Source organism: Myxocyprinus asiaticus, chromosome 30, assembly GCF_019703515.2.
Source record: "Myxocyprinus asiaticus isolate MX2 ecotype Aquarium Trade chromosome 30, UBuf_Myxa_2, whole genome shotgun sequence".
NCBI classification, from domain to species: Eukaryota; Metazoa; Chordata; class Actinopteri; order Cypriniformes; family Catostomidae; genus Myxocyprinus; species Myxocyprinus asiaticus.
The window spans coordinates 21,649,071-21,675,874 of record NC_059373.1 but is presented as its reverse complement, the minus strand read 5'-3'; the positions used below and the strand labels follow the sequence as shown (position 1 = coordinate 21,675,874).

Genomic DNA, 26,804 nt, shown 5'->3' with positions numbered 1-26,804 from the left:
CCTTTAAGTTATTTTTATTGGAAATTCTGTTTGAAACGGTCTTCCAGCGTGACTCTCACAATTGTTCTTCCTTCGAAGTGCCCTCTGAAGGCATTATTTTTGCCGTTTGGAACACAGGATTTTTTTTTTTTATTTACAAGCGAATATGTTTGTTACAACATTCCTAAAGAGAAATTTCACATATGGCAATATATGTAAAATATATTATGTATTTTAGTGATTTTCACTGATATAAAAAGTTATCTGTACTGTACATATATTCAACATATCTTCAGTGCTTTGAGTATAGTGTTAGAAAAGCGCTATGTAAGTGTAAAATTAATTCATTTACACTTTCATATATGTAAAACATTATTTCCCAAATCACAGTATAATTTTATATAGCCAATATGCCCAAATAAATGAAAAATAATTGTAGAAATACGTGCATGGCCATATATCTGATTTCTGTATGGGATTACATCTCTGTGTAAGTGGTTTTGGGTTTATTGTGTCGTGTTTACAGAAGTAGAATACAACAGAATATGAAATATTCTCAACAGGCATTGTTATAGAAAATAAATGTACAGTATGCTTCTTGTTTGCAGGAGTCTTTCAATTAATGTTTGCAGGGGGAAAAAAAAACAGACCAATATGTTTATTAACATAAATTGTCAGTCAGATGAAATAACAGAAAATACAGTAACCAAACTGTATTCTGTATTAAATGTTCTCTGACTTCTGCTCCTGCATTCTGCCTTGATGTGGGTTCAGAGAATCATCATCGGCAGCATCATCTTCACATCAGCATCACCAGCACGAACCCCCTCTTCCTCCTCAGAAAGTCAAACATTTTCCCTGACTGCAATGTTGTTGAGAACTGCAGTAACCACTAAAAATGCACAGGTTTTGGAGTGGTTCAGCTTCAGACCGCCACTGGACTTGCTGATGCAGCGAAAATGATGTTTCCACACTCCTATAGCCCTCTCCACTATAAAGCGTGTCCTTCCATGGGCCTGATTGAACCTTTCCTCTGAAATGGTGGCTGGATGCTGCACAGGTGTCAAGAGGTATGGGTGAAGAGGACATTCCCAGCAGCCGGCTGTCACCAAATTGCTGAATTGGCCCACTTAAAAGAGTCATGTGTGCTTCCAGACCATTTTGCCACAATGTCATTGAAGACACTCAGGCGATCACACACTACTTGAACATTAAAGGCTGGATAGCCCTTCCTGCAAATGTACAAGGGCTCATTCACCACAGGACTTGCCACTGGGATAAGGGTGCCATCAATGACACCAATCACTCTGGGGACGTTGGCAGTATTATGGAACTGTTGATTGGCCAGCTGGATTTCTTGAGGAGGAAGTCAGCATGGTGTTCATAAACAGCAAAGGTGTTACTGCTGTCACAGCCTTGCTGACCGAAGACTTGCTGAGCCACAGGCCATCACCTACCACCTCCATAAAAATTCCCACAGCATAATAACACAGTGCAGCTAAGAACTGAATTGCTGGACTTAAGGCATAGTTTCTTCTTGTGGCCCTCTCAAGGTCCTTGAAAGCTGTAATATTCTTATGATGTCGTCATCGGATAGAGTGTCAAGCGGGGTGAACATTGTCCTTTTGTAGGCATTTATTTACATTGCATGAGCTCTGCCTCACATTCTGTGCTCAAGCTGTAGAATACTTGTAAAGCCGCCATTGTTGAGCATTTGAAACACTTATAATTACTGTTTTTATTAGGAGAGTCATTAGTACACCTGCTACTGATGTACCTGAGGCGTGGATAGAAACACCTTGGTGGCTAATAATCATTCTTAATTAACTAGCTAAACACGAGTGATTCATCAATGATTTGTAATAGGGCACAGTTTAATTTGATTATCACGTTTCTCATATTGTATTTCTATTAATCTGTTAATTGTTTTTTTGGTTTTAAAATAGGTTGTTCCCTATCTGTCAATCACTCAACCTTGTGTCGATGTAGTGACACTAGGGGTCACTCTTGGGAGCCCCAAACACCTCTGCTTTTTTAAAAAAAAAGCCCAATGAGAATTGGCGAGTGGAATTTGCATGCCACTCCCCCGGACATACGGGTATAAAAGGAGCTGGCATGCAACCAGTCATACAGATTTTCTCTTCGGAGCTGAGCGGTTCTATTCATTGAAGCTGAATTCATCCGCAAAGTTCATTCACCTCATCTGCTGGATTATACAGCGCATTTCAGCGGCTTCTTCCCCTCTGCACCCATGAAGTGCAGAGAACACCCCTGGGTGCTTCGGCAGAATCAACTAAAAGAGTATATTCTAAAAAGAGTATATTTTCTTTCTAAAAGAGCGGCAACACGGAACATCTTTTTAAATGTCCTCATTTTGAGAACATGACCATGGCAACATTGCGGTTGTGGCTTGATTTCGTAGGGTGGACATCGGGCAGGCGATGTCCACCCTGGTGGTCCAGGAGCGCTACCTTTGGCTCAACTTGGTTGAGATGGGAGAGGCGGACAAGGCACGGTTCCTTGACGCCCCCATTTCCCAGGTTGGTCTGTTTGGCGACGCCGTTGAGAACTTTGTCCAGCAGTTCTCAGCGGTGAAGGAGCAGACAGAGGTCTTACAATATATCCTGCCCCAGCGCGGCTTAAGACCCCGCACCCTGTCTGCTCATCACCAAAGGAGTCCTCCTGCAGCAACAACACCGGCTCCGCCGCAGCCCGCCCCCATGGCCCGGTCGGTGCTGAACTGTCTGAAGGCGTTCAGACAGAGAACAGCGGTTCCACTGAAACTTTTTCAGAGGCTCCTGGGGCATATGGCATCCTCAGCGGCGGCCACACCACTCGGGTTGATGCATATGAGACCGCTTCAGCACTGGCTTCAGACTCGAGTCCCGAGATGGGCATGGCGCCGCGGGACACATCGTCGTGGTCATCATGCCGATCTATCGCTGCCTCTTCAGCCCTTGGACCGACCTTACATTTCTACGGGCAGGGGTTCCCCTAGAGCAGGTTTCCAGGCGCGTCGTGGTTACAACAGATGCATCCAAGATGGGCTGGGGTGCCGTATGCAACGGGCACACAGCCGCCGGCTCCTGGACTGGCCCGCGGCTGCATTGGCACATCAACTGCCTAGAGTTGTTGGCAGTACTGCTCGCCCTGCGGAGGTTTTGGCCATTGATCCAGGGCAAGCACGTGTTGGTCCGGATGGACAATACAGCATCGGTAGCGTACATCAACCGCCAAGGTGATCTACGCTCCCATTGCATGTCACAACTCACCCGCCATCTCCTCCTCTGGAGTCAGCAGCGCTTCAAGTTGCTATGAGCCACTCACATCCCGGGCGATCTCAACACCGCAGCGGATGCACTGTCACATCAGGTTACCCTCAGGGGAGAGTGGAGACTCCACCCTCAGGTGTTCCAGCTGATTTGGAGTCGATTCAGTCGAGCACAGGTGGACCTGTTTGCTTCCCGGGAATCCTCCCACTGCCCGCATTGGTATGCCCTGACCGAGGCACCCCTCAGTATAGATGCGCTGGCACAGAGCTGGCCCCCTGGACTATGCAAATACTCGTTTCCCCCAGTGAGCCTACTTGCACAGACCCTGTGCAAGGTCAGGGAGGACGAGGAGCAGATCATCTTAGTAGCACTCTACTGGCCCACCCAGATGTGGTTCTCGGATCTCACGCTCCTCGCAACAGCCCCCCCGGCGAATTCCCCTGAGGAAGGACCTTCTTTCTCAGGGACGGAGCACCATCTGGCCAGACCTCTGGAATCTCCATGTCTGGCCCCTGGACGGGATGCGGAAGACCTAAGTGGCCTACCACCCGTGGTGGTAGACACAATCACTCAGGTTAGGGCGCACTCTACGAGGTGCCTGTATGCCTTGAAGTGGGGTCTGTTCGCTAAGTGGTGTTCTTCCCGATGCGAAAACCCCCAGAGATGCGCAGTCGGATCAGTGCTTTCCTTCCTGCAGTAGAGGCTGGAGGGGCGGCTGTCCCCCTCCACCCTGAAGGTGTATGTAGCTGCTATTTCAGCTCATCACGATGCAGTAGATGGTAAGTATTTGGGGAAGCACGACTTGATCATCAGGTTCCTGAGAGGTGCTAGGAGGTTGAATCCCTCCAGACCATGCCTTGTCCCCTCATGGGACCGCTCCATAGTCCTTCGGGGTCTACAGGGAGCTCCCTTTGAGCCCTTGGAGTCAGCTGAGCTTACGGCACTCTCTTTGAAGACTGCCCTCCTGACTGCACTCACTTCCATCAAAAGGATAGAGGACCTGCAGGCGTTCTCTGTCAGCAAATCGTGCCTGGAGTTCAGTCCGGGTTACTTTCACGTGATCCTGAGACCCCGACCGGGCTATGTGCCCAAGGTTCCCACGACTCCTTTTACGGATCAGGTGGTGAATCTGCAAGTGCTGCCCCAGGAGGAGGCAGACCCAGCCTTGGCGTTGCTGTGTCCGGTGCGAGCTTTACGCATCTATTTGGATCGCACGCAGAGCCTTAGAAGCTCCGAGCAGCTCTTTGTTTGCTTTGGTGGACAGTGGAAAGGAAGCGCTGTCTCCAAACAGATGGCATATCAGGCTCAGGACATGCCACCCCCTGCGGGGTTACGAGCCCAATCCACCAGAAGTGTGGTGGCCTCCTGGGCCCTGGCCAGTGGTGCCTCTTTGGCAGACATCTGCAGAGCAGCGGGCTTGGCAACTCCTAACACCTTTGCGAGGTTCTACAATCTCCGGGTTGAGCCGGTCTCATCCCGTGTATTGGCAGGCATGAGCAGGTAAGTTCCGGGACAACTGGCCTGGTGTACCTCTTGCGCATAGTGCCTTTCCCCTCCCTTGAGGTGAAGACATGCGCTCTTGACTCCCAGTCGTGTTCACAGACTGTGATCCCTGGATGACTTTCCTCCTTAGCCCTCTGGCAGTTGAGTTTGCAGAGAAACTCGCTGACCGGCCCAGTACGTGCGCTAATGAGCCCCTGTACTGAGGTAGGTGCTCCACATGTGCTGGTTCCCTGAAGGCGACCCCATGTGATATCTTCCACAAAATTGTTTCCCTGATGGCAAACTGCATCTTCCTTGGGCAGAGGCCCCGCTGCCCCCGGTCGCCATGCTCTGTAGAAACTCCTCCCCCTTCAGGTAGGACCTACCATAAGACCTCTCCACATGACATACTTCTGACAAGACTCGGTAAGACCATGTGACATATTCCACTCAAAATACCCCCCCCTTTGGGTGGGGTGTGGTCTCCGCGGTGTCTTCCCCTTGGGAGGGACACCCACTGACGCAGACACTTATGGCTCCCAGTCAGTTAATAAATTCCAATCTTTTTGGGGAGAAAAGAGAGGGAAAAGAGGCCTCGGCTGGGCTAGCCTGTCCCTTTAGTTGGGCAGTCGACTTGTTCCTGATGGACCGTTCGACGCCCATAATACAGTTGGGGGAGGTTATGTGATGGCCTGGTGCGCTGGCTACAAGGCACACAGCAGTCTGCCCATCACACACCACCAGTTCACATAACGCAGTTCAGCTAGTTGTGGCGTTTTGTATAGGGACCACTAGTGTCACTACATCGACACAATGTTGAGTAAGATAGGGAACGAGACGTTGTGTCCCTCTTGCCACAATGCTGAACTACCCGCTGAAATGGCAGGGACCTGGTCTCGGCTCCTCAGCACAAAACCTGAATGAGTGGTTGCTTACCAGCTCCTTTTATACCCGTATGAAAATGCAAATTCCACTCGCCAATTCTCATTGGCCTTTTTTTTTTAAAAAAGCAGGAGTTTGGGGCTCCCAAGAGTGACCACTAATGTCACTACATCAACACAATGTCTCGTTCCCTCCATCAGGGAACGGAGGTTAAGAAAGTAACCAGGACGTTTTCATGCTGTTTTTTCATAGTTTTCATGCTATGGCTTGAGAGAAATGAGAAGTAAACCTCTCTTGAGATTTGTCTGAGGATTTAAATAAAGGATATATATATATATATAAAATCATTATATTGTGTATTGAGAAAATAGTAAACTTTAGTTACTTGACTGTTGTAATGTATGTGATAGTGGGTCACCAGAGCAAAACAATAAAGGTTTGTATTTCATTCAATATGATTAATCATACTTATTTAATTTATTAATGATATTATTCTGGTAGTTGACAATGAAGGGATGACAGGGACTCATGGTAGATATGAATCACACAACAACTGCTTACATTTTGATCTGACATGCTACTGTGATGCATTAAGTCACAAGTATCACATTTATGTGCTCATTTCCACATCTTAAACTACTGGATGAATGCCATGTGTATTAGAAAAGCACTAACACAAAACACATTACAAAATGAGAGTATTTTTGGTCATCAAATGGGATATTATATTTTGTATTTAAATTCAGATGGTGAAGGGTTTTAACATCTTTGTCACTAAAAAAAGCAAGTTGAAAATTGTATGTTTGTTGCCATGCAGCACCACACAGCTTCACCAGAGCCCCATTTGCCAGATATCTTTCATTTTCAAGAATAAAAGTGCCGTTCTTATTGGTTTTTAAAGAGTGCGCATATGTATGTGCTCAAATGCAGTAAAGTGAGGTAAGAGGGAAACCCCACTACTGCAGCTCAATGCTGCGACAGGTCGCAATGAAAACAAACACACGAGCAACAGAGGAAATGTGAAATAAAGTGAAACAACGGAGAACAGAAAATAGTGAAGTAGACCTCAGATGGCATGTTCGTTATTAACAACGGCGTCATGGGGAAATAACATTGCTATGGAGCTGCTTACTGACCAAACTGCTTATATACTCTAGTAAAGAGTACACCACTTACAAAGTGCATGTAAACGTCTATTTCGTGTCTCAAGCAACAGTCTCACAACAAACGGCTTTCTGACCGTGTAAATGAGCTGTTATAATTTGATATCCATTCGATCTATGCTGAAGTTATTACTCCAGTAACATCATTAATGACAGCTCTACATTGTTGAACCAATGTGGTTCGAACGATGGATATGCGTCATAGTTACTAGGGTTTCTGGAAACAGCCGTGACTAGCTAGTTAGTTTCTCTAACAATGCATTGTACTATGGTGGTTCAGCAGTGAAACGCACCCCTGTTTGAGGCAGTGTGCTTAGCGTCCACAGCCTATTATTAAGAAATGCGTCTGGTTGGTGTCTTGTGGAAATTACTCAGCCTAATTATATAGGGCTTTATTGACTGACTAGTCGACTAACCGTCGACATAACCCACCGACTATTCCATTTTGAAATGATTTCACTTTGCATCCCTATTTTAAAGCATAGTTACAGACCAGTAGCGTGCCTGTTGGACTTCTGTTAGAAGGTAAAAGTGTTGCAAAACTCGATAGCTTGTAGATTTGAATTTGAGAATGTGTACAATAAATATCTGTGCAAGCAATTCATACCCAATATACAAGTATAATTTTCCTTTTGCTTCGTTCCATGTATTTTGTGTCCAGACGAAAGACGAAACCCAGGCACATCATTTTCATTTCATGTCTCTTTTAATAACCTTTTTGTTATTTACAGTCGGTTGGTGATCAAAAAGATAAAAAAGAAACATTATTTCTAATCATACATTGCACGGATGAGGGAAAAAACACTTTTCTCTAGTTAATGTGCGCTGCGCTGTGCACTCATTCAACCGTAAACATTTGCTAGCGAAGCCAATTACTCCATAGTGCAGTCTGGACGATGGGGCGTGGTGACACATTGGGGCAGGGTGACACGTGTAGCTCCGCCCACTTCTGATTTCATTGGTTTATACAGCAGAACTTATTGGTGTATGGTGTTGAAAAGATTGACACTTTAAGCTAAGCGTACAATCATTACGTCTGTGTATTACTGAATGATAATAAAGCTCAAAAAGTAAATGAAGAGAAAGCGCAAAAAAATGGCCCCCAGTTTCTCTTAATTATAATAAACGTGACTTTCAGAGCAGAAGTCCAGACTAGTCAAATCTATAAAAAAAATTATCCATCTTTATTGTATACAAAATTCCATAGTGAGAAAAAAGTGCACAGTGTAGTGAAGTTAAAACTGAGCAAAAGTTTCAGCACATGCATTCTGTGAGCACTGTACTGTGCACTTTTTTCTCACTATGGAATTTTGTATACAAAAAAGATGGATAATTCTTTATAGATTTGACTGCTCTGGATAATTTACCCATGTGAGCGAGTTTTATCAATTTAATATAGCTGCCAATGTACTGAAAACCATCTTACATTATGCCTCCTGCTGCTTACGTTCTGTCTCTGATAAGACAGTATGGTGCTTCATATTTGCTGTTGATGACACTGAGCTATGCTTAAGCAATTAAGCCACATTCGATTCTCGAACATCGCATTATTTATTTTTTATTTTTTTAAAATATATTAATAAACTTTACATTGACCAGTTCCTCTCACCTCGCACAACAACAACATCCTTATGTTAACCCTCCTCCTAATTTGTTCCACTGTTTTAAGTTTGAACTGCCCTTTTAGTCGGAGCTATTCGGTGTTGCCCTGCCCCATCGTCCAGACTGCAATCTGGGGCTACTCAGCAGAGCTGATCTGTTAAAGACACAGTACCACTTAGCACTTGTTATACATATCAATGTAAACTCAATGCAAAACGCAGAAGTGCTTAAAACAAACATATTAAAAAATTTACTAATGTAGTATGTGTAAAAAATGTTTAAATACATAAATATTTAAAAGGCACAATCATCCATTGTGAAATATTTTAACTTCAGAAAACACTGTAAATATGAAAGAATTTAACAAATAGGATTGTGTCGCATCTAGGCAAGGTTTATTTATTTATTTATTTATTTATTTTGCAGAGTACTTTTTTTATATATATATAGTAGCACTTAAATTATTATTTTTATAATTATCAATTCTATTTTCATTAGGTTCCAACCTTTTTGTTATTTTGTTAAAAATTTGTATGACATTTTTAAACAGTGACAACAGCTTGTATCATTATTATAAATGCAATTTCATGACATATGAATTGAATGTGAAATATTTTAATTTGCATATAATATATGATGATGGCTTCTTCTCGGTTTTCTTAATATCTTTAGTTTTCAGTTGCATTACACTTATGTATTGTCAAAAGTCTGGCGAGTAAAAACAAAAATGTACTAGCCAATGGCGATTCTTTCTCTAACGTGTCCGTAGAGGGTTGTAGGTGAAAGCACCAGAGGTAATGCTCTGAAGCCCCGTTCACACCGCGGGAGGCATGTCGCTAGACTTTGCGATCTGTGTTGCTGGTGGGTGTTCCTACTGCTGCCGCTGCTCTAACGTTATTGGTGGACTGCACGCCATAGTAGCATTTGAAATGCTGTTTACAGATGATACTGCCGATAAAACTAAGATATCATACTAATTTGATAAGGAATCAGTTCTTTTGCCTCTAAAAATGCACATTCTGCAGGGGAGAGTGTGCTATAACCTGCAGCAGTGCTTAATGCATCATATTATTAAACAAGACGAACATAATATAAATATATGAATCAAACTCACTCAGAATGCCGACACGGTTTTCCACGCATTATTTTATTAGGCCATATCTATGTATGTGTTTACAGACAAATGATATAGAACAGTGAAATCGCTCACAGAAACTTTTATCTTCTCCGTCTTGCCTGCACTCGAGTCAACTCCAGTATCTCACACTCACACTGCCTGGAGACGAATGAAGTGAGCTACACTGTCTTCACTCTCATTGGTAGTCGCTCGTGAATGTCGCTCATCATTTGCATAAAGCTGACATTTTCTCAACGATCTCCGTCACCAATGGCCGCGACAGCTCGTGTCACTGGAAGTCACTGTGCTCTCATTGAAAATGAATGGGATGGTGTCACTGTCTTGCGTGATGTTGCTGGCAGTGTAAATGAGGCTTAAGAACTAAGCCCCTGTAAATATATATATATATATATATATATATATATATAAACTGAGAGATGCATTAATTATGCACATCTTGCCAAAACATAATAAAAACAGCCATATATATGTATAATTCCATTCCCAGGGCCTCAGTATGATATGCTATATGGGTCTCCGAGGCATTCTTTCAGGAACAATAGGACCGTAAAGCTTCAGTGGTCTATACACAGACTCATTAATAAACAGACAGTTTAATAAACTATTTTGGACATGCAATTAATGCATGCGCCACAGGGGAGGGAGATGAGAGGGGGTATGTTCATTACATCACATACTATATATTAACATAACGCTTCCTGGGATTCTGCCATCTAATCAGAGTGCTCTCCTGTGTGCTGTTACTAGTTATGTTGCAACATGAAATCCGTCACTGCACTCAACTTTTGCTCGATTGGAATTTCATAATCTCCAAGGATGTGGGTCTACTAACAGCGCACAGCAAAACTTGTCTGCCTTTTACTGATACAGTCAGTCTTTCTATAACTGAAGGGCAAGTTGAAGGATATAGTTCACCCAAAAATGAAAATTCTGTCATCATTTACTTATAATTCATCCTCATGTTGTTATAGACCCATACTCGCATTCACTTTCACTGTGTGCAAAAAAGATGCCATAAAAGCAAATTGTGACTGAGCATAACATTCTGCCAACATTTCCTTTTGTGTTCCATGGAAGAAGGAAAGTCAACTGGGTTTGGAACAATGGCTATCTTTTTTAAAGGTCCAACAGGGGATTTAGATTCAAGGCCTCACATTCTGCATCTAGTCAATCTAATCAGTCAGTCTATTGGCTTTGTATTGAAGGCAAGATCTGTACCATCATATCCACATCTAGCCGCAGCGGACAGTGCGCACTACGTGACCATGCCACAAGGATAGATCTGCTGTCGACTGATTGCACCTCTTCAACGCTAAAGCACTCCTCCATGCCTTGATGTATAGGCCTCATTTTCCTGGCTAGATGATCTGATCATCAGTACAGTCACAGTGGAGGAAATCAAGGGAGGTTGGGAAGAAAAAAGGACATTGATTTAGTCAACAATGTAGCAGTCTCTGAATAGCTTGTCTGAATTCAGAGGCTATGTCATACTGAGACAGGGAATATGAAGCTCTGAGCAAAAGCCAGATGTGTGGGAAATGATAATACAAAATACAGTATGTCCCTGCTGGGAGACGCTTGATGAAGTTAACTTGTTGGCTATGTTTACATAATTACGCTACACAAATAAAGGACAGACACAAAGTTAATACCCATGATAATAATTAACGTTAGAGTCTCATCATGGGGAACAATTACAGATCATCCATCCAAAGACCCTTCAAGAACCTTTTAAAGTTGTGAAAGTAATAACAGCTCTGTAATGACCATCTTGAATGATTCAGGCAGTGACATACATGGAAAATTAAATATAGTGCTTGCCTGTGCAAAACTCTGTGACACAATGTTAGGGTGGTGGAGGTGGTTTCTAGAGTGTTGCTATGAGGTTGCTGAGATCTTCAGAGGGTTTTATAGCATACTGAAATGTGATTAATAGGGCACTGCTTGGTGGTTGCAAGGGTGTTCTGGTTGGTTATGTACTAGCCTAAGTCAAAATAGCTCACCCCTCCAGTCTCTATGATATTCTGGTCTCTAGATATGGCTTGATTTTCTTCTTCAATGTAAGGGTACGTTTACATGACAACGATGTACTAAAAACTGATACGTTTTTCCTTTGCATTTTTTCAGAAGTTTCACGTACAGACGACAACATTGTCAAAACGATCCCCGTTCACACGGATCCGCGAAAATGACTAAAAAGGCTGTATTATGCATGCCAGGCCAGTAGTTGGCGATGTCACTTTGGAAAGAAACACTACACGCCTGCGCACATAAGCATTCTTCCACAGAGCGGTGAATACAAACAATGAAGATGGAGAAAGCATCGAGCAATTTTGTCTGGACGGACGATGAGGTTGCTTTTTTACTACAATTACTTTGCTGGAGAAGTATCAATAAACTCAAAATCTTGAGCACCACAAACACAGTCCTGTAGTCCGCCATTGTAGTTTTGAATGTCTCGCGTGTTGTTTTGAAGTACTCGCGCGCATGCCTATAGACTGAACTCTCAAGTTTATTCAATAAACTCTGCTCATTTTTAACATCACTTCGTCTCCTGCCTTCTTCTGTATTCCCCCTGCTGACTCTTGGGCTGGTAGGAGAGTAAGTTAACATAACAAGCTGTTGATGTTGACTAGTTTTGGGTATCAGACAGAACTCTGATATATGGATATCTTCTGACAGAGAGAGAGGTTTTGTGTACACTGGATCTAACATGCATTTTCACTGCCTCATGTTTTCATATTCTAAACATATAATTGAATACTGTACATGGCATCACATCTCTGTCTATAGGCTATGTACATAAGCGGTGGGTGAATTAATTGCAGGGAAAGGTACATCAAACAAAATTAATAAATAAATAACATTTAAAATACAAATATATTTTTCCCATCTGAATCCATACATTAATTTCAAGATTTTCAAATTGCAGGTTCTGCCTACTGTACAATGTTCACACTCCATGCAAAACACTCCAAATGAATAAATTGTATAAATAGACACCAGTATTCATATTGATAATTATACATCTCAAATTGATGCCTATCAGTCCATCATTCTTTATATAACACGTAATACGTGTGCGCATGACATCATCATTTTCACAAATTTGCGTTTTTGTATGTTTACACGGAGACGATAATGGCATTGTTTTCAAAAACGTGCACTTTGAAACCTGTTTTCAAAAGTTTGCGTTTTCAGGCCCCAAAACGCCATTGTCGTGTAAATGAACAGCTAAAACGCATAAAAAGTTTTCCGTTTTTAGTTGAAAATGTTGTCATGTAAATGGCCCGAGTCTATGGGATTTGTTGCCCGTTTTATCATGCACCCGGCAAAAATCGTACGTCCAATTGCTTAGAAAATTAATAGCACAAATCTCCTCAACAAGCTGCATGATTTGAGGTAACATTCATTGCAGTTATTCATGTCCATAGCACAAATAGCCTCAGCAAGCACCATTAATAACTCAACTATACTGCCTTTAATTTTTTTTCTTTTTTTTTTTTTTTCTTAAAACAGCACTGCTCCTAATGAAAGTTTGTCCTAATCTAGTTCATGTGAGGCTTATACATTATGCATTGCAACAGTGAGCATAAGTAGCTGCATAAAACACAGTAGAGATCATTAGCATTGTAGTATTCCCTCACACAATAGTAGATCTCTTCAACAGAAGTTTCACACAAGACTACAGCTGATTTGCAAAAAAGACTCTTGGTCACAGCAGGGAGGCAGATGAGACATTGCCTAAAATCACCACCATCTCAGATTACAATTTCACTACAATAATCACCCTCCTTCTGATGCTATCCAGTGAACTTAGCTAGTGTTTTCAGAACAAGTTGTTAGCCTGAAAACACATTAGCGTAATTGCTGCAGGGTCTTCAAGTTCCAATATGGTTATTGCAAGCTAAATGCTATTAATTTAGCACAAGACATTTGAATTTTTAAGGGCAGCATGATGACATTGCCTCGGAGTCAGCAATACAAATGAACTTTTTACATTCAATAGACCACTTCAGATTTCTACTGGGAAATCAATGAATAGACACATGCTATACATTTGCTGCAAGTAGCTACACAGCATTCTGAGTAGGTTACATTTAAATTACTGAGAGTGGTTGCTGTGAACTGCTTAACAGGACACACTGTTTATCAAAGCATCATTTACTGAATTGGGTCAGCTCTAGGGACATGTTCATGCATGTACACAGGATTCACATCTACTTGTTTTTAATAAACTGCCACTAATCTCTACATGCCACCGCTAGAGCTAAATAAGTGTTTGGGGAACTGCTGACTCTAACTTTCAAGCAGAAAGACACTAGTCAAAGTCACTCTGAGAAGATGAAGTGGCTTGATGTGTGCAGTGGGATCAGGTTAACCATGCATTTAAAAAAGGACAACCCCCTGGCAATGGTACAGCAAAACTGTATGACACCTGCATGCTAGTTAAGCTTTTTTTATTATTATTATTATTATTATTTATTTATTTATTTATTCAGAAGGGTAGTTCCAGAAAGATATCAAACTGGTTAAAAATCTCACAGAGCAGTTGACAGATGTGCACACTGTCCCGACCAGTGAGAGACCAGCAATGACCAACCAATGAAATTGCAAAAAAGCACAATAAGAGAGCCATGCATTGGTAAGTGTGAGCCAAAAACCCATTAAACTTTTCCCCGTCTCAACAAGCTCATCCATATTAACTGGCCCTTTTTCTTCTTTTTTCCCATTCTGTGCAAATCAGTGCAAATAAGACCGCAAGCCCTTCCTCAATGATGTTTGTTGACATGTTGTCACAAATAAACTCTCCCGTTGCTATGTGCATGAGTTTGTGTGAAAACGAATTTCAGGATTGTAACTACAATTCGGGAGGAGCATGATTAGTTGTGTAAAGCGTGTGGCAGAAAACAGGAAATGGTGAGCCTTTAATTGTGCAGGGCGACGTGCTTCAGTCCTGTAGTGTGCGCTTGGCATAAGCTAAATAAGCAGCTCTATACAAACAGTGGAAGAGTCCTGAGCAATGCAAAGTCAACAAGTGTGAACAAATCAGCTAATCTAAATATTAGCCAGTGACAAAGCCCTTCCCTAACATCAGAGGAATCACTGTAACTCAATATTACTAAAGTGCATATAAAAAAATTCCCATACAACTTGAAAAGCAATTAATAAAATTTACTTTGCTATTCTAAATTAATACATAGACATTTGCTGGGTTATAAGCAAGGGCTCATGATTTGGCTGATTAGCATACTAAATGACTGCTGGCAGATGCTGTAACTACACCATTTTAGGGGCAAAAAGCATCTTTCTCCATTGACGGCCATTCAACAGTATCCATGTTTGCTGACAAAAGATTTTTTTTTTTTTGTTGCAAGCAACATGTTGCATTTTATTATAAGAGGTTTTACAAATGACTTTTTGTAGATTTTATTTTTTTTTTCAGGGGGTCCAGTCCAGTTCCAGCCGAGCAACTACCATTGAGTTAAATGGGGACGCTAACAAATACTTGCTCTCTCCAGGTATTATAGACCTCCTTGGATGCAGCTTGACATGCCAACGTGCCATTGAGATTATAGTGCTATTGTGACAGTATACTATAGAATGCAATTCATTCTGCAGTTTGCATCACTCAACACAGGCATTGGCTGAAGAACAATTGTAATTTGTGTCATGATGACACCGCTAGCATTTATCGCAGGCTTGAATTTTATTTATAAGCATATTGTGCATCATTTTATGAGATTCATGCCTTCGGCACTGTTATTATAAATAAAAATGATAATTCCCTATATCCTTAAGCCATTAATTTCCTTTATGAAGTGTAAAAATATATTAAAAAACGTAACATGAACAACAACATTATCCAAATGCAATTATGTAAAGAAAAGCTAATCAAGTTTGTCAAATCATTTAGTGATTTGAAAAAAATGCTATTTCTCAGCTTCATATTTAATGGCACAGTGAGAGTCTTAATTGTTCATTCTTAGATCTGATTACCTCTGATTTGTTTTGAACAGCAGCTGTCTTTTTTCAAAATATTGTGTTTTTGTTCATATTTTTGCTCTAACTTCTATTTTATTACGCTTCATACCAGCATACATTGTAATGCCAGCTGCCCGAATGCTGAAGAGACATTACTTGTTCTATTTGCTTTGCACTCATTGCATTCAAGTACTCCAAATGCTTGAGTAATACAGACAAAATCTCAAAAGTAAGACAAAATAAATAAAAAGTAATGAATCACTGAGCTGACAAACAGCAATGACAAAGCAGCCCTGTATGATCCTAGACTATAGAACTGTCAGGATGTGGAATTTAGAGCTCGGAGTCAAACACAAACTGAGAGATTGGGTTTGACCATAAGAATATAGCGACGGGGAAAAAAGCCATCAAGACTGCGTGTCGCTTCAAAGTCTCAGGGGTTCTCCTGTACTACAGCACAGAAGCTTAGAGACAAAGAATCAATACAATCTGTGAGGTTTTAACTTTTTCTCTTGGCTGAACATAATAGAAAAAAAAAAAAAAACATTACATAAAAGCAAATATTGCTGCTGGACAGTGAGCTGAGTGCACTGCTACAAGTCCTGGAGTCATTGGAGGACCAAGAAAGGAGATGACAGCTCCAAATGGCTTACCTGGGGACGACACTGCATCATCACCACACTCAATAAAAGCATCAGCCTATGACTGTGTTTACAAATGGCTTCATCAAAGGCCACTGTACTCATAGCTAGGTTTTATCTTAAATAATGTGTTTTTCCTTGTTAATGTTGCAAGGGAAATCCTTCTTCTTTCTATTTTAAAAGGAAGGTTTGCCCAAAAATCTAAATTCTGTTATCTTTTTCTCACTCAATTCATATTGCTCCAGACATGAATCACATTGTGAAAGTGCATGGGAACTGACACTTACATAATGCCTTACATCTCCTTTTATGTTCCATAGAAGAAAGAACGTCATATGTGTATGGAACAACATGAAGGTGAGTACATGATGACAGGATATTCACTGGCAATTAATTTGGTAACAGTCACACAATTAGGGTCATTTTCATCTGGCCTAATCCAACAGGCCCCGCCAGCTTTAGAGGGCTCTGCACACAAAATGGCCCACTACAAATATTGACACATAAAGATGGGTAGGAGCCAGAGGCACCCTGTTGATTCCAGCATCTGTGCCTCAAACAGACTTCCAGCATTGCACAACAACATGAACAACGGAATCCTAAGTAGATTTGGCTTTCCTGAATGATCACATTTCTGGAGAGAGGGGCAGAGAGCTGATAACAGATAAGGCAGCTGTGCTGGAGGACGACTGACAGAAAAGCCTGCTGAAGCACAGACAAGAGGCTAAAGCACATGTGTCAGGCAGTGTTGCTCACCAGGGCTTTGCCAGCCAGTGAATGCAAGCTGACAGTGTTTGCAAGAATTAAAATATCACGCTTTATCTCGCTGTCTGAACCTAATATATCATATTTTCAAACATGAACAAACCGGAGCTGGCGTATGATCGAATGCTGATTTTTCTTCTTTTTTTTCTTTTTTTTCTGAAACAATGAGACCACTCAACCAGGCAAGACCAAGCTGTTGCCTGGGTCATGGTCCGTATACATTTCTATACGCCCCATCACATGCAGGATATGGTAAGGAGCATCAATCTCGCTTACAGGATTGTGCAGAACACATGCAGTCAGTGATATCCCCCGATATCATAGGCAACAGATGCATTAGACTAGACGGAACACTACTGCACACATACAGGCTGTTCATTTTCACATAACAGTGCATGCGAGAGGCATAATCCAATCCCTGTTATCACACAGCTACAGGTTAGGAACAGTCCAGTAGGCTACACTGAAATACAGCAAGCTGCATAAAAATAGGCATAAACTGATCAATTACTGTAGCATAAATGCCTCTCTCTCACACACACATCACCTTGAAGAAATTATCCCTATAGCAGCCTGTAGACAGGTTTTATTTATAATGAATTAGCCAAACCTAATGCACTTGCCATGGTCTGTGTTTTTATTCCATTACTGTCTGAAAAACGAACACAATCCAGATCGTAAGGCAAGAATAAACGGACTTTGCGTCCTTTAATTGGAAGCGCGCCAAATCTAGGCTACTTTAAATAATAATAATAATAATAATAATAATAATAATGAAAAAATATTTAGGATTTATTTATTTATTTTTATATTGTGTATCACAGAATATATTATCGTTCGTGACTGCAGAAGAAACAGAGATGGCAGTTGTGAAGACACGTTCAACAGATGGGAGACTGCTCTTCCGTGCGGCCACACCAGACCTATATGGACAAATCCGACTTTGATTATCAGCATAAAGCCTAGTCGAGAATCATATTTGAAAGACAGCAGCATGGGCTAAACGGTTATCATTTTGTCGGTTTGTGATTTCACTGTTAGAATTATATTTTAAGTTACGGCGGGAAAGGGAACTACAACTGGCGCCAAATCACAGCTTTATCACCTTCAAATAACATAACAGACGAATGGTGACAGTTGAGACCGAGCGTTATATTGCCTTAAATGTGACATGTCGATTTTGATATGAAAATAACATGACAACGAAATATAGCCGCAGAAAAATCAGGTAGGAGGAAATGTGTCAAATAGACACAACCATATGTTTTATAACTTTAATCTGACACCTGATCTATTTTATTTATTTATTTATTTATTTATTTATTTTACTTCCTGGTTGACAGGTGTCACTCGATCAGTGCTTGAGACTCACCATGAACGTGATTTGATTATTAATATATATGGGGATATTTTCTTTGCGCAAAGTTAATGGTCTAAAAGCCAGTGGATGAATGGGAAAAGCAGCACCTTGTTAATGTTCTCTATGTACGTACGTAGTGCGCATGATTCGGACAGAGAAACGACTTCAGTTAAGATTCACCTGTTTCTGTTCGTGACAGATGACACTTTCATTTGCAACATATTCCAACTAAAAGGATCATAAACTGAATGAGTCAGAATGTGGTCATTCTAAATGATGATATGGATAAGGCTTGTCATTATTAACGCTTCCAAATAGAGCACGGACGACTATTTAACGTTAGATTAGGTCGTGTGCATATTAATAGAAATAAAACCAATAACCTACCTTGTCTCTGTCAGCAGCAGTTAATCTATATTCCCCGATTTGTTCCGTAGATGCAAATTAAATTTGCCATCCATGACACGACTCAGTTTGAGAGATTGAGTATCTTTCACCACAATCCCCAAAGACGAACCCAAGCTTTTTTCAGAGAATGAGAAAATAAAAATAAAACAACATAAAACAATCTGAAAAGGGTTGATAGATTGCTCCACAACATTAGAATATAGGGGGGGGGGATAATAAACCTTGTCAAACACAGCAACAGAAAAAAAAGAAGAAGAAGAAGAAGAGAAAAGAACTGAAAATAATATAAATCCAATAAAAAGGGGCAATGCTGTAGAAAATGCGTTGACTTTAGTTCACAAACGGAGGGCTTCACTCCAGTAATTCCACACTGCGTCTCTTTATTCCAAATGAATTGAGCGCGCTCTGCAACGGGAAACGTCTCCTATCCGTTTATTCCTAATCTGCTGCGGTTTTACTTCCAGGACTTCAATTTGCAGTAGCATCACTCACACCTGAGCGTCCGTGTGTGTATACCATTGCCTCCTCTCCCTTTCGGCTACGCGAGGACCTGTGTGCTTGTGTGTGTTTCGGTAGACCCCTACCCCTCTCAATGCACTGGCATCCGAGCTATCGGGAAGCAACCGCCGCACTCAGTCAGGCGTCTGGATGCCCGCATTCACTGTAGCAGTGAGGAGGATAGAGGCTCGTTCACGCTCTCTTTTCACGAGGGAGTAGGACGCGCGCACTGATCAACTACGTCAGCCAGCGCGTGCTCCAAATAGAACGCTGAGAGAGTCCCTCATTCGATTTGACAGCGTTTTTGGTTTCTTCTTGCAGAATGTGACATTATTATTATTATTATTATTATTATTATTATTATTATTATTATTATTATTAATTTATTAATGTATGTATTTGTTTATTTGGCTTCCAGTTGTATAAAATGTGGTCTTCAAAAAAGGCTGGAGAGCAGAAAACTTCACTTCAAATCTGAAAACCAAGGAATCTGATTTTCAGCAACATATTTTAATTAAATAAAATGCAGCTGGCATAAGCTAGGATACATTATAGACCCACAGTTTCTTCATTGTGCTTTCTAGGGTCTAAATTTATTGTGGGTTTTAAAAAGTATGTATGGAATATTTGACAAACTGTGGTGGGCAAAGAGATACCAACCATATGATTAAATGTGTTGTAGCGTTAAACATATTGAAGCAGCACTTTGCAAGTTACAAAACTCTGCACTCTGCGAGGGCTTGGGATGCGGGCCTTTCATGTTCATGAACTAAGTTCAGTCGATGCAACTGTCAGCACAAAATGGCCTGTTATACCCTGTATTTGAACCGAAATCAAACTTCCATTTTGCACTGAATTTTAGGATCAGGAATTTGAATATACAGATAGGCCTAGAATTTGTTTGCTTATAATTTAACCAATTAAATAAGATTAAAAACATAAATGCAATGTGCACAGGTTTGGGCACACTTTCAGTTACAACACCGTCTTTGGCAGGAATCACAGCCACAAAATGTTTCTTGTTGCCAGCTAACAGTCTTTTTTATTCACTCTTCCTCAAAGAATGCTTACAGTCCAGTAATATTCTTAGTTTGTCTAGCATGCACTTCATGCTGTAGATCTACCCAGAGATAATCAATAATATTCATGTATGAGGACTGTGAAGGCCATTCCAAAACCTCAAGTTTTCATTTTTTCCAAGTAGTCTACTTCATGTTTGATTTAGAGTTAAGTTTTGGATCACTGTCTTGCTTTAATATCCAACCTCTTTCAATTAGACTTTCTTCACAGTAGGACATTAGCTTCCACGAATTGTTGTTACTTAGTAGAATCTATTCTTTCCTCCACCTGCATAATATTTCCTTTTACCATATCCTGCACCCAAAGGTGAAAGTGTTTAGATATCTTTTATAGATTTCACCTGCTTTGTAAGAGCCAATTATGTTTTTGTATATTATGTTGGTTGTTGAATATAAGAACAACACCCTGAGAGATTTGATAGTCAGGGACATTGTCCGAAACCTAAGGCAGCTCCCTTGATGCCTTGTTGCCCAGTCAGTCAATGTCTAAACAGGCAGCATTTCTGTATGAATATACCTCCTTAACAAACTAGTTTTAGTAAACTAGGATGGCCTCCAAGGCACCATAATGGCACTTCTAATGATCTACAACAAATCCAAGTTTTAAAGATAACCAAGTAAATATTACATGACTACAGAGCTTATTTAATCTGTGACTCGTTTAAAAACTCATTTGTGTAGACTTGCTTTTACTGCTGTGTTTTAATGAGAGTGTTTTGATTTTATGTTTTGTGTAGCACTTTGTGCATGTTTTACTGAGTATGTTTTGACTTTTTGTTTTGTGAAGCACTTTGTGCAAAATTGCTAAAAGGTGCTAAAAAATAAAGTTATTATTATTATTATTATAAATAAATAGATTCATAAGTTGCTAAAAAAGAATATATAGGCATTTATAAATTAATTTATTTTTTTCATCCACTCATTCAGATCTATTTTTTATCCTCCCAACTCAGCCGAACCACACTTACTGGATATCGTAGGAAGCGGAATTGATGCTGTCTCAAAAAAAAAAAAAAAAATCAACCAGATGAAGGTATTTTAGTAGACAGGATGTCAAACAAACATATAATTCGGACGTGCCATGATGCCTTGCTCTGTATACTGCAATGAGGAGGCAGCAATTCAGACACAATCAGAGAATAATTTCAGCTCTGGCACTGTCATCCCTTACTTAAAGGAATAGTTCACCCAAAAATGAAATTCTCTCATTATTCACTTACTCTGATGCCATCCCAGATGTGTATCACTGTCTTTTTCAGCAGAACACAAATGAAGATTTTTAGAAGATAGAGCTCTGTCGGGTCCTTATAATAGAAGTACATGGGTGCCAGCACTTTGATGGTCAAAAAGTCACATTTAGGCAGCATAAAAGTAATCCATGCATCTCCAGTCGATCAATGAATGTCTTCTGAAGCAAATCGATAGGTTTGTGTAAAAAACAAGTCGATAATTAAAACATTTTTAACTTTAAATCGGTGCTTCCATCAAAGGCTCTGATGCGGTTTGAAATGGTCGAACTCTCGTGTGATATTCATTCTTCTGTTGTAAATAAGCGCCGATTCCGAATTCTCACATGAACTCACCAACACGCTTACGTCACGCTTCGTGTCAGCTGCTAGCAGGAGGTGCGTTTTAAAAGTTAATAAAGTTTTAATTATCGATTTATTTTTTACACAAACATATTGATTTGCTTCAGAAGACATTTATTGATCAACCGGAGTCGCATGGGTTACTTTTTTGCTGCCTAAATATGACCTTTGGACCATCAAAGTGCTGGCACCTGTCTGCTTCTATTATATGGACCTGACAGAGCTCTATCTTCTTCTAAAAATTTGTATTTGTGTTCTGCTGAAGAAAGACAGTCATACATATCTGGGATGGCATCAGTGTAAGTGAATAATGAGAATTTTCATTTTTGGGTGAACTATTCCTTTAAGGGTGAAGAAGTTTTGAAAACTGAGTTCCAAAAACATACAAAAAATATATTATAATAATGAAAAAAAAATAAGAAAAAAAAATAAGAATAATAAAAATAACACTACTGCATCAACTAGAAGTGTGCCCAACCCTTTGCATATGTCATGTTTACTATTAAATTAAGCAAATAAAAAGTAACATTAAGATGTGCATTAATATTTAAAAAAAAAACAAAAAAAAAACAAGTTTGTTTGCTGCAGAGGTTGTGTTAATTTCTTTTCAATAAGAAAATTACAGCCTAGTCTCATGAACATTACGTTACAGTGGCTAAATTTTTGCAAAAACGTGCCTTATAACACGTTTCTCTGCAATCTCCAAAAGCAAGTGAAATGGTGTCGCCCCCGTTGGGTTCTCCACCTCCTACCATTCTCCACTAACGATCACCAGAGTTCTAATCTGTCTCACCTGCAATCACTAAACAGCTCATTACTAACAATATATATATATATATATATATATATATATATATATATATATACACACACACACACACACACACACACACACACACTCACCTCAGACACACATTAACAAGTTAAATTTAACAATGAATTATTGGATTAATATGAAAGGATATTCTGAGACACACCCAGTTAAGGAAATACTAAAAGAGTGCATAGAGTATGGGAATAATATAGAAGTTTTGGTTGGACAGCAAATAAAGAGGCTATGAATTTGGGAATTACAGAAATTTCAGTTAGTCCAACAATTGTAGTACCAAATATACCTCCTTGGTTGTTCCCCGTGGCTCAAGTCGATATCCATCTACAATATAAAGTTATGAATGAAACATATACACCTAAGGAAGTTATTGTACAGCAGTATTTAGATCAGGAATACTCTTCAATGCTCCACATATTCACCGATGGTTCAAATGATCCTACATCAGGAAAAACAGCTGCAGCAGTATATATTAAGAGGTTCAAAGTCAGCATTCAAAAAGGACAACTAATTATGTATCAGTTTTTACAACAGAATTAATAGCGATTTTATTAGCTATGCAATGGGTGGAGGAAGTTCAGCCAATGAGGGCTGTTATTTGTTCAGACTCTCAATCAGTTTTAAATAGCTTATTAAATGGGCAGTCTGAATCAAGACAAGATTTAGTATATGAGATTCTTACACATCTGCTTAGAATTCAGAAACTGGGGATGGTCCTGAGATTTCTTTGGGTACCAGCAAATGTGGGAGTACAAGGAAATGAAATAGTGGACAAATTAGCTAAACAGGCAATGGATCATAGGGATGTAAAGAAGAGGTAAAAGGAAGAATTAGATAATTTATGAATATAATGTGGCAAGAAATGTGGGATAAGGAAAACAAGGGAAGACACCTAACAATATCCAAAAACAAGTTGGAAAAGGGAGAATAGGTCTTAATAGTAGGAGAGAAGATACAATTTTCACTCGGCTCCAAATAGGACATTCTGTCTTAAATCATTCATTGTTCAAAATAGAGAAACATCAAACAGGATTATGCTTGACATGTGGTGAAGCAGAGACTATTGAACATGTATTACTACACTGTGTAATGTTTACAAGGGAAAGAGAGGAGTTATTAAATAAATTGAGAAATATAGATTCAATCAATTTACCTTACCAAACCTATTGAATTGTGCCTCAAGACAGTCAAAAATGCAAAGAGAAATTATCTTAATAATCTCAGAAAAGCAGGATTGGAAAATAGGATTGAATAAACATTATATAATTTTTTTTAAATTATTATTATTATTAATGCTTCACACTCCAGTCCAGTTGGTGGCAGTAATACAACATATGTTGGCTTGTCAACCGCCATTAAACAACACAAGGAGAAGAACACACATCATTGGCTGTGTCTCGTTTGGAAGGCTGCATGCTAGGTAGGACACGTCCTTTGAAGGCTGCAGTATACCGAGTGTCCTCCTTTAAACAAGCCTCATTTAAAGGAGACGGCCTTCGTATGACAAGAGTGAGTGAGAAGAGAACAAAGTCCCTTCGAGTGAGAAGAGAACAAAGTCCCTTTAGAAGGGAATGTATGAGGTACATTTTAGGAGAGTTATAATGATGTAAAGAGAAAAGAAGATAGATTTTACAGGTGTACTTTTAGTCTAATACTTTATTTTAATTATATATTAATATAATCATACATATTATATACTCTGCACCCATCTACTGAGGTACTTTAACTTGGGAAATAACGTTCCTTGGGTCGTTTATTTTTTTAGACATTTCCGTTGAAGCAAAGAATTGTGGGTTATGAGCGCCCACGAAGGATACACCTCATGCATCCTCCGAATTCCCGTGAAAGAAGGAAGGTTGATTCGAAGGCTGCATTTGAAGTGTCCTACTCGCTTTTCTGAAACGAGACAGCCTCGATGACGTATGCGGCCAAAAAATGCGAACTCCGGAGCATGCATCCTTCCAAACGAGACACAGCCTTTGTCAAGTCTCACCTTGGACTTTTCACGACCGTTTTGCGCCCATGCAGTTTTTCTCTCCTCATCATGTGGTACTTGCTTGTTTATTATCTACAGTATATGTACTTAGCTACTTGCCTTTGTTACTTGTTGGAATATCATTTTGCCATCCTCTGTTGTACTGCTGATATCTCTGTTTACCAATGTCTGCTGTATCCATCCATCTGCTCATTAAATCCACCTGCATCTGGGTTCACCTGTATATTGGTGTGAGTGCATTCTTAACAGTAATAATCAGACAAGGTTTTAAGGTGAATATTATATGGAGGTTTTAATAAGTGCAATGTTCCTCCCTAACCTAAAACTTTAACCTAAACCTAACCAATAGTGATCTAAAATGAAAAGAGGTGAACAAGACAGACATCGGCTGTCTCGTTTGGAAGGATGTGTCCTCCGGAGGTCGCAATTTTTGGCCGCATACATCATCGAGGCTGTCTCGTTTCATTTTGTTTTTCTTTATTTATTTTTTTATTTTTTTTTATCTATTGTCAATGCCTTTTATGTATATGCACTTACATTTATACAATTGTTAACCTTTTTTGCATTCCCAATAAAAAAAATTAAATGAGACAGCCTCGACAAATGCCGACAAATGCAACCTCTGGAGGACGCAGCCTTACAAACGAGACACAGCCATTCTTACCCTTTACCAATGCCTAAACCTAACCGATAGTGTCCAAAAACAAAATGTGAAATGAAAGCAGACTTTTTGAAGCAATCATATCATTTGATGTTGCTTCAATGGGACCATGTTGGAAAATCAACAAAACATTATTTGGTCAATGGTGCCCAAGCTTTTTCATAACTCGGCACACAAGAAAACCAATTGTACACATGACAAACTAAACAATCTGTCTGTAACTTCAAAACATTTTTGAAATATCATTCTCAGGGGTCAATTTTTATAGAAAACGTCCTCCAAGGTGAAACTGACAATGACTATAAACCATTAATGTGTATGTGTGTTTCTTTACCTCTGAGAGTGTAAGCAAGCTGTGCTGTAAATGCTAAACCCAGAACTGACATGGCAAGTGGCCTGCAACCCCTTAGTGGAAGTAACTTTACCCTACAGTGATTCATTTCCGATTCTGGTGCTACTGAGAATGAGTGCAATAAACCGTGACAGCACACATGACCCTTAGGGATTTATAAATCACAAACATTCTTTGTGACTTTATTAGTATTTTTCCTGTCACAGCACATTATTCAAGATCTGTGGCATCTGACATTTTATGTTAATTTTAAAATCACATAAGATGCTTCTTGTTTAGAGTTCACAATAATTGTTGATGTGAGCAGCCATACATTCTGGAACATGAAAAGAGAGATTTCTCCCTGGCTTTGACTATTCCATTTGCCTCTGTTTTGTGCCAGAGAGAAGAACATAGGCTGAGGACACAAAGCACTGATTAATGGATAGATGGAATGTAACATAAATACAGTTGTTTTCTTAATTGACAGTTTGGTAATTCTTCCTTTCTCTGTGTAATTTGAAATGTCTGCCATGTGAATTTTATAAAGTGCTGCATTTTTATTTTTTTTATTTTTTTATTAGCTCCGTAATAATGGTTTGCATGGTTAAAAATGAACAGTTTAAAAAAAATCACTTTCCACGCATCATGCAAAGCACCAGCGATATTTCTTTGAGGCAAAATGTTTCCATTGCCTCTTTCTCATTTTTGTTTGTACGCCTATGAAGAGGTGAATTATGATGGCCTGTGTCCTGATACTTTCGGAGGCTATAATAACTCAGGGATTGCTTCAATGTACTGTATATTTAAAGCTTAAGTGTGTAATTTCTGCACCACTATTGGAATTATTGTTTGTAATGATTGAATTATTGTTCCCTATCTGTCACTCACTCGACGTTGGTGTCGATGTAGTGACACTAGGGGTCACTCTTGGGAGCCCGAGACACCTCTGGTCTTTGATAAAAGGCCAATGAAAATTGGCGAGTGGTATTTGCATGCCACTCCCCCGAACATACGGGTATAAAAGGAGCTGGTATGCAACCACTCATTCAGATTTTCTCTTCGGAGCCGAACGGTCATGCTCACTGAGCTGAATACTACTGTTCATCCACCTCTGCTGGATCTGACGGCGCATATTTATTTC

General features: G+C 40.0%; 1 protein-coding gene across 1 annotated transcript in view; it reads right to left on the bottom strand.

Moving 5' to 3' along the window:
- adgrb2 (adhesion G protein-coupled receptor B2) overlaps nt 1–18,791 on the bottom strand; it is a 445,556-nt gene extending 426,765 nt beyond the window's left edge. The window contains exon 1 of the mRNA XM_051664567.1: nt 18,657–18,791. The gene's annotated coding sequence lies outside the window, so the exon portion shown is untranslated. The remainder of the gene's footprint in view (nt 1–18,656) is intronic.
- Between the last annotated feature and the right edge of the window lie 8,013 nt (nt 18,792–26,804).